Below are 7,325 nucleotides of genomic sequence, written 5' to 3'. Positions count from 1 at the left end.
TTGGGTCGTTACAACTATAGTCAACTAAACGATAACATCTAGGTTTAGTACAATCATATCCCAAAAACACCCTGGCCGTGGCATCCAGGAAGGCCAAACATGTACGTACCGCTTCATGCTCTCCATACTCATGGTTGGTCGACCTTCCCCTTGCCCTTACCTGCACCACAGAGCACCCGTGAGCGGAATCCCAGCAAGAAAACCCTCACAAGCCGATAACATATGCATATTTAACAGTCAACATGTAATCAAGCCGCCAATAAACTAAACACGTATGCCCATGCCGTCCCAGGTGCTTTACCAGGCCCTGGGTTTGCGGTCTACACCGTGAGGATATCCCAGGTATCATATAGGGTCTCGCCCTGGCAACTCGCACTCCGCGTGCTAAACGCTGCTCCCGGCCCCTTGCCATTCTCAGCCTTCGCCATTCCCACCTTCGCCGTTCTCGGCCCTTGCCGTTCCCGGCTCTTTTCGTTCATTCACATATATGCACACATAGCATAATTAAACAAATAATTTAACATGCATAAGCACAATCAATGGGGCTACGCCCTGCAACACAATCAAATAGGGTCGTGCCCTGCAACACCAACTATAGGGCCTCGCCCTGCTCTACAGATACAACAATTTTCTTACCTATATCCTGAGCTTTCCAAGCACTGATGTCCCGAGCACAGTCCCCTAGTCCGAGCCTTGCCGAAACCCTAGTCACAACGCATTAACAATATCCATCCATCAAGTTCTAATCTATTAAATAACTTTGTGTCATAATTCTAGTCTCCGGGACCTTGAATTCTATCAATCAGGATGATAAAATCCATTCTGATCCTTAAGAATTAGGTTCCCAAGTCAAAAATCCACAAGACACCCTACATTTCGAACTAGGGCCGCAACCAAACCCCTTAAGGGCCGCGACTTGCCTCAAAACAGAGGCAAAACACCTCCCTAGAAAGACACATGGGCCGCGACATGCTTGGCCAAGCGCTGCGGCGCGCCTCAAGATCAGTGGCCTCCCCAGGCCTCGTGTGCACACGGGCCGCGACATTCCCCTCCTAGGGCCGCAGATCGACCTGCAAACCCAGAAAACCAGCCTTTCCTTCAAGTTTTCCCCAAGCTTAACCCCACATCTCACACCCAAAACTTCCCCCAACCTCAGAATTATACCCAGAATTCATACTCATACAACCTAAACATACTAACAAACTTATGAACCAATTCTTACACCCATCAAACATTCAAAACTAATCCTAGAAACCAAACCATGCATGCCTATGTTCTAACACCCTACACCAGCAGAATTCAACTTGTTTATCAAGTTTAACACTTACCTTTGAGCTTGATTAGATCCCTGAATTAGTCCTCTAAATTCCAGCTTCCAGCCCCCAAAGTCCAGCTTTGAAATCCTCCTTTGCTTCCAAGAACATCAACGTTCTTCCTCCTCTTCTTCTCTTAGCTTTTGTGTTCCTCTAGAGCTCCTAAGACAATTCCAGCATAAGCTTAAATGAAGAAACGTGAAGCACATTACCCCTGCCAATTCTAGCTTATCCTATAAGCCAAATTCCATTTTTTCCCTTTAAACCTATCCTTAACCCTTAAGTAATCCCAGGGGCAATTTAGTCATTTTCTAAATCCCGTTAAGTCCCCGATGGCCAAAATAATAAATTTCCCCAATGTTCCCTCCTAGACATTCTATCCATGAATATATCTCCAAATATTTATTTCCATAACCCGATAATCCCATAAGGCGTCCAATTCCTGAAATACCCCTCGACTCGCTCTGAGTCGGATATTCAACCCCGTTGTGACTTTCCAGCTAAACCGCTCCCTAGGACTGTCTCGAATCGTGCAACACAGATATATCAAAAGTATATCACAATTATTACAATTATCACATTTATGCCCTCAATGGGCTAAAATTACAAACATGCCCCTAATAACCAAGCGGGGCCCACATGCATATTTAATTCACCTAACCTTGCATCTATAATCACATACTCATGAAAATACACATATTTTAATAATAAATCAATTATTACCCTCCAGGCACGGTAATCCAGGCCCTAAGCCTTATTAGGAAATTTGAGACGCTACAAGTTCTATATATTCTCTAATATATAAAGCGCCTCCACTAAAGTGTCCTACCACACTAGTGATCCGGATCTAGATCACATGTATTCATAATACAAGTGGACCGTACTTGCAGTAATTGATCTAAAGATTCCATAACTTTATTTTACTGCGAACTATTCAAGTTCATTTATCTCAAACACAATCCTCCCATACCAATACGTGTTTGAGATTACATATATGAACTTAGGAATTTTTTTATATTTACATAATATTATCACAGACTAATATAGTCCATAAAAAAATGCATAACAAATTCAATTTATTTATTTATTTCATAAAACAATGTCTCTACATATGCTTTCAGGGCACAATTCCCAACAACCCTTTCTCACAAAAATTCCTCCTTTGGACAGAATGAGCATTCCAGATTCAAGAATCTCCTTGATGCCCGGTTTGCTAAGAAAGTTTCCACTCACAAGGTTTCTACTCATCTCCATAAAGAACATTAGTAAGTAGATCACTTTTGTTGAATGTGAAAAATAGATTAATTGGCCTTCAACCTTGGACCTTTTGTCATTACCCATTTGAATTTCATGCCCATCACTTGTACTTTAAAAGGACATAAAGATAGACCTATCATAAGTAACATGGATGGTGGTATAAGTGTCACACCACCATCCTTTCCCTTTCCCATTGATGGCGTTTATCTAACTTAGTGTAGCCACTATGTGTTTCTTTGGTTCAACTTTTGGCTCATTGTTATCGCTCTTTATGAATCTACAATCCCTTGCATAGTGGCCAATCTTGCCACACACCCAACAATGCCCTTGGGAGCTCTTGAATTATCCTTCATTCTTTCTAGGACTCGAGGGTTTGTCACTTTTTCCATGGGGCTTCTTATAACATTTGTCTTTGTTGTTAAGAGGTTTGGCCACTACATTGTTCTTGGAGGTCCCACCAATAGACTCATCCCCTTGTTTATCCCTAGAACAAGACTTGTCCTCTATTCTTACGTGCTTAAGAATCTCTTCCAAAGAGATTTCCTCATTTGCGAAGAATTTTCTTCGTATAGCCTCTCCATGATGGAGGTAACTTGGCTATTATAACGCCAACAAGGAATTTCTCTGGCAACACAATACTAAGGTTGGAGAGTTTATTCTCAATGATTTGCTACTCATAGATTTAGGGGAGAAGGGGTTTATCATTAATAAAGTTAAATTCCATTTATTTAGTAATAAAAAATTTATTTATACCATCCTCCTGAAATTTTTATTTGTTTTCCAAGGCCTCCCATATCTCTTTGGCGGACTTGGTGTTGGTGTAGAGGTGGTAGAGATGATTCTAGAGGGCATTTAGGATGTGACCCCTGACATATGAGCTCAACTTCTTCACATTTCTTCCTCTGTTTGATAACATCTTGAGTGTCATCCTCGTTTAGTGGATCAAGGGCTTTCAAATCTTTTTCCATAACATAATACACCTTGAGAATAGTGAGAAGAAACCTAATTTTGTCTTGCCAACGTACAAAATTAGTTCCATCAAATCTATCCAATCTAACAAAATCTTGAGTCATAAATTTCAAAGCAAAAATTGATGAAATTCATCCATGGTGTTGTATAAAAAAGGAAACTAAAATATATAGAAATATTGATTGTTAGGGGAGAGGGACCTTACACCACCTATATAGATAAATTCAGGATGAAACTTATAATAAAGAGATCCAGAAAATTCAGAAAGAAAACAATTGCAAATATTAATTGAAATACAATCTATGACAAGAAGAACAACACTTGTAAATTCAACGTTGAAGGAGAAACATCATAAGGATCATTCATGAGAAGTATTGTTGTCCAAATTCTCTATTTCCTAACCCACCATTGATGCTTGAGGCATTTACTAAGAAGAAAGGGAATTTGGATTGAACATTTCTGTGAAATTCTGAAGACAACCACTTTCTTGATGAATTTCTTAGAGAAAATTTATGATCTTTGAGAGATAGAGAAATAGGTTAGAGAGAGAGAGAGAGAGTTGAAAAGTGTAATCAAGGCTTCTCAACTATAAAAGACGTCTTTTATAGTGTAGGCATATGTAGGATCTCATTTATATAAGTCTATATGCATGCTACCTATAAATATATATTCAAAACAATATACATAGTATAATGCATTAAATCATACAAGCATGTGAATATTACAAAGATACATAGATACAATAACAACACCATTACAGTAATTACGAGATGCGTAGCGGAACAATGACTACACCCTTCCAATCCCCTAACATTGTGTCCTTGTTAAATGCTAGGTATTGTAAGGAATCCAGACCGCTTTGAAACAATACCATAGTCTTCTAAGTCTTTCTCTAAAACAACCTAGTGTTTGTGTGGGCAAGTCTCAACACATGACAAGAGAATTCCTAGAGAGAAAACTAAGAGAGAGTGGGCTACTAGGTATGGAATACTAGTAGTGAATTTTTACCTTGTCAAATTCATCTGACCTAATGTATTCTATAACACTAGTATATATAGGCAATTAGGTAGGACATAAAATATATTTTAGTTTCCCATTTTATTTTTAATTATTTTAAAATTATAATTAAATAAATACTTGTCAAAATTAACCAATTATAATTTTGACAATTATTTAATTCATTTTATTAATTTTAATATCAATCTTTCAATATTAACAAAATTATTCTAGTTGGCGATAATACTCTCTTTTTGAGAATTTACAATAAAATCCTCAAGGTTTCTTCTATTTCTTTTCTCACAAAATATCAATAAATAATTTAACATTAATTTTTTTCATTGACCTAATCAATATGATATTTTAATAATTAATAATTAAATTAATTATTCAATACTACTAGGTTCGTTTTATAAGAGATGACATGGGGACTATGGATCCATGAACTCAACCTCCAATAAGTTACCGTGAGTTTATTTATAACAAATAAACTCACTACCTTATTAATTCCTCATGACTCCACTATAGACCCAGAATTGCACTCTTGAATTCATAGAACGCTTTACATCAAATGTAAATATGTTATCCATTGTTATAACCATAACCGTCATTAAATCCTCTATAGATGATCTACTAATGAGACAAGTGTAAATTACTAATTTACCCCTCATTGGTATTTAACCTTAACTCCCACTAAGTTCCTTGTAAATGATATTTTCGTACACTTAATTACATAAATGAGTACTCTAGCATTCAACACTTTAATCAAGCTATAAGGAAATCATCTTTTCACTTCTTAAATAGAAGTTATAGATTTCATGTCTATGATGAATACTCCCACTTAGTTATACTACCAAATCTCCAATATGTAAGTATGAGCAAGTCCGTAGGGTATGCTGGTAATGAACAAATCAAAAGACTTGAATAATACAATTAGCATAATATTAATCACTCATAATTAAGATTGAATTGACCTATGATCAATATTGTGATATGATTAGATTAGACAATAACGATACTTACTTATCTTATCAATAGTCAATATCGGTCCAGTCCAATACATCTGATCTTATCTACTTGATCAATGTCCTGGATAGGACATCACACTAGATGTGTAAGTAGATATTATTGTAGATTATCGAATCAATAAAAATCCAGTTTACTGATTTAATCTTAGTACAAAATACTTTCGAACATATAATTACAATTATAATCCACTATGACTGAGTTATTATAAGTGTAACTATACATATGTTTGGGATTTTATACACATTTGTATTAATAATAACTAATCAAGCAATATAAACATGTAAACAATGCAATTCGATTGATTAAAATGATTTCTTCTACTTTATTCATAATGAATGAATTACATAACTAGTGTGGTTTTATGCGGGCATAAAACCCAAAAAATTCTCACTTGTACTTTTAAAACAAATGCAACATTTCTCTCATACCCATTCCCTCTATATGCTTTAGAAAAGTTGTCTCTCCCAGTGTCTTTGTGAAGGGATCTACAAGATTTCCCTTTAATGCAATCTTCATGACCTTCATTTCTCCCCTCGCCACATATTCTCTGATGATGTGGTACTTCCTCTCTATATGCGCCACTCTCTTATGGGTCTGAGGTTCTTTAGAATTGGTTATCACCCCATTGTTTTCACAATACAAAATCAGGGGTTTATCCATTTCTAGAATAACACCAAGGTCTGTATAGACCTTCCTCAGCTAGACTATTTCCTTAGCTGCCTTAGAAGTAGCTATGGACTCAGCCTCCATGGTAGAATCTAAGATCGCGGATTGCTTAACGCTTCTCCGTATCACAGCTACACTCCCAAGAGTAAACACCATTCCAAAAGTTGACTTCTTGTAATCGACATCAATCTAAAAATTTGAATCGGTGTAGCCTAACGGGTTCATAACTCCACTTGACTAGACTAGCATATGATCTCTAATTTGTCAAAGATATTTCAATTTGTGCTTGACCGCTATCCAATGTTCCTTTCCTTGGTTTGACGGGTATCTACTCACAACTCCCACTACATGGAAAATGCCTGATCTAGTAAACAACATAGCATACATTACTCTTCCAACTACATAAGCATAAGGAATCCTTCTCATATCATCTTCCTTTTTAGAAAGAGTATGTGGAGATTGCTTTTTAGAAAGATGGTTTCCATGTCGGGACGGTAAACGTCCTTTCTTTGAAACTTTCATAGAGAAACGCTCAAACACCTTATCTATGTATGTTGTTGGAGAAAGAGCCAAATTTTTGTTCTTTCTATCTCTCAAAATCTAGATACCAAGAACATAACTTGCTTTACCCAAGTCCTTCATCTAGAATTGAGTTCCCAGGCAGTTCTTTATGTCTGATAATTTCTTGACATTATTTCCAATGAGCAAGATATCATCCACATAGAGAATCAAGAATACCACAATGTTATTTTCTTTGAGTTGGTAAATGCAAGGCTCATCAACATTCTGTTCAAAACCATAGGTTTTAATGATTTCATTAAACCTTAGATTCTAGGAACGTGAAGCTTGCTTAAGTCCACAAATGGACCTATTCAACTTGAACACTTTCTATTATTGTGCAGTTACTTTAAACCCTTCTGGTTTATCCATATAAATAGTTTCATCTAGGTTCCTGTTAAGGAACATTGTCTTGACGTCCATTTGCCAAATTTGATAATCAAGAGCTACAACTATGAATAAGAGTATGTGAATAGATTTTAGCATGGCAACTGGAGAAAAAGTTTCCTCATAGTCAACTCCTTCTCTCTGTGTATA

The sequence above is a fragment of the Humulus lupulus genome, chromosome 3 (assembly GCF_963169125.1).
Source record: "Humulus lupulus chromosome 3, drHumLupu1.1, whole genome shotgun sequence".
Classification (NCBI taxonomy): Eukaryota; Viridiplantae; Streptophyta; class Magnoliopsida; order Rosales; family Cannabaceae; genus Humulus; species Humulus lupulus.
Note: the sequence above shows the minus strand (reverse complement) of the source record.